Here is a 2,500-nt window from a genome sequence, read left to right as displayed (position 1 = left end):
TAGTATAGTATAGTGAAGTGTAATTTAGTATGGTATAGAACAGTACAGTATAGTATAATATTGTATAGTATAGTACAGTATATTATAGTATAGTATAGTGAAGTGTAATTTAGTATGGTATAGAACAGTACAGTATAGTATAGTATTGTATAGTATAGTACAGTATATTATAGTATTGTATAGTGAAGTGTAATTTAGTATAGTATAGAACAGTACAGTACAGTATAATATTGTATAGTATAGTACAGTATATTATAGTATAGTATAGTGAAGTGTAATTTAGTATAGTACAGTACAGTATACTATTGTATAGTGAAGTGTAATTTAGTATGGTATAGAACAGTACAGTATAGTATACTATTGTATAGTGAAGTGTAATTTAGTATAGTATAGAACAGTACAGTATAGTATTGTATAGTATAGTACAGTATATTATAGTATAGTATAGTAAGTGTAATTTAGTATAGTACAGTATAGTATACTATTGTATAGTGAAGTGTAATTTAGTATGGTATAGAACAGTACAGTATAGTATACTATTGTATAGTGAAGTGTAATTTAGTATAGTATAGAACAGTACAGTATAGTATTGTATAGTATAGTAAGTGTAATTTAGTATAGTACAGTATAGTATACTATTGTATAGTGAAGTGTAATTTAGTATGGTATAGAACAGTACAGTACAGTATAGTATTGTATAGTATAGTACAGTATAGTACAGTATAGCATAGTGAAGTGTAATTTAGTATGGTATAGAACAGAATAGTATAGTATACTGAAGTGTAATTTAGTATGGTATAGAACAGTACAGTATAGTATAGTATAGTATAGTATAGTATAGTATAGTATAGTATAGTATAGTATAGTGTAGTATAGTGTATAGTATACTATAGTATGGCATAATAACTGCTGACAGTTATTGCTACATAAAATATAACAGCAAATCAGGTTGCAGTATGCAAATGTGGCCCATGCTATTTTGTATAAAGCAAGTGAAAAGGAGGCGGCGCCTGCAGCAGTGAGAATGTTTACAGCTTGTTTATTTTTCATTCAGCATAATAATATCATTAATAATAAAATAATATAAAATTACAGATCCAATGAAATGAGTTTAGCATCTAAGCAAAAGTGCAGAAGAGGCCTATTTACATTCAATAACTAGAAGTGTGATAAATGAGGGAATGAGGTTCATATGTACAGAGGTGAGGGGGAAGAATGTAGAGAAGATGCCGTAGGGAATAATATATTTTTATATAGTAATATACAATATACTGTGCAAAGAGTGTGCATAGATGCCAGGAGATAACATGCTCAAATGACAATAATAATAATAATAATAATAATAATAATAATAATAATAATAATAATAATAATAATAATAAATAAATTGAATATAAATGTATATGTAATTCTTTATAAAACCCCATCTCCAGAAACATGCACACACACGCACACACACACACACACACACACACACACACACACACACACACACACACACACACACACACACTGCTGAGGACGATAAATTTAGACTTCACTTCTTTTAGTGTCTGCTTTAACACAAGTGACGCCTGTATTACAGCTTCTTCTCACCCGTTTATCTCCAGCACCTGTTAGTCCACACACACACACACACACACACACACACACACACACACACACTCCCACACACACACACACACACACACACACACACACACACACACACACACACACTCTCTCTCTTTCCTCACCTTCACACTCTTCCCCTTGGCCTGGTCCTGAATCCTGAATCCTCTAAGGAAAGTTTCAGTCTCGTGTCAGTCAGTAACGTCCACACACACGACGGAGAGACAAGTGAGGCACAAGCCGAGCTTTTCCATACTAAGAGAGAGAGAAATGGAGAGAGGGAGAGGGAGGGAGAGAGAGAGAGAGAGAGAGAGAGAGAGAGAGAGAGAGAGAGAGAGAGAGAGAGAGAGAGAGAGAGAGATGAGGAAGCGACAGAAGGAGGGATGGTCTCCGATTACACTTTTCTCCACTTGAGTCTTGGGTCCACTTTTTCCCCTCCCTCTCCTTCTCCCTATCCTTTACTCTCTCCCCTCCTCTCTCTTTTTCTCTGTTCATCTTTCACTTTCTCTGCCACTCCTCCCTTGCTTTCTCTCTTTCTCCCCCTCCTCATCTCACTCTCTCTAATATTCCTTTACTCTCCTCTCTTTCTCTCTTTCCTAATGTCCATCCCTCTACCTCCATATTCATCTCTCTTCATTCATTCATTCTTTCATTCATTCATTCATTCTTTCATTCATTCATTCTTTCATTTATCTTTTCTCTCTGTCTATTTTTTTTCCATCTTTCAATCAATTCACTCGCTTTCCTCCTCTCACCCTCTCTCTTAGTACACGAGTCTCTCTTTCATAGCCATCTCTCTCTCTCTATCTCTCTCTCTCATATCCATCCACCTCTCTCTTTCCTCCTATCTCTCTCTCTCTCTCTCTCTCTCTCTCTCTCTCTCTTTTTC

At 35.0% G+C, this 2,500-nt stretch overlaps 2 protein-coding genes across 2 annotated transcripts in view; both read right to left on the bottom strand.

Annotated features, from left to right (window-relative positions):
- sema3c (sema domain, immunoglobulin domain (Ig), short basic domain, secreted, (semaphorin) 3C) overlaps positions 1 to 1,981 on the bottom strand; it is a 39,652-nt gene extending 37,671 nt beyond the window's left edge. Inside the window, exon 1 of the mRNA XM_083529001.1 lies at positions 1,737 to 1,981. The gene's annotated coding sequence lies outside the window, so the exon portion shown is untranslated. The remainder of the gene's footprint in view (positions 1 to 1,736) is intronic.
- The window catches only part of ndufb2 (NADH:ubiquinone oxidoreductase subunit B2), a 51,689-nt gene that overhangs the window by 3,700 nt on the left and 45,489 nt on the right, over positions 1 to 2,500 (bottom strand). The window lies entirely within an intron of this gene.

Source organism: Silurus aristotelis, assembly GCF_946808225.1.
Source record: "Silurus aristotelis genome assembly, chromosome: 24".
Classification (NCBI taxonomy): Eukaryota; Metazoa; Chordata; class Actinopteri; order Siluriformes; family Siluridae; genus Silurus; species Silurus aristotelis.
The sequence above is the reverse complement of the archived record's forward strand: the minus strand, read 5'-3'. Positions and strand labels throughout refer to the sequence as shown.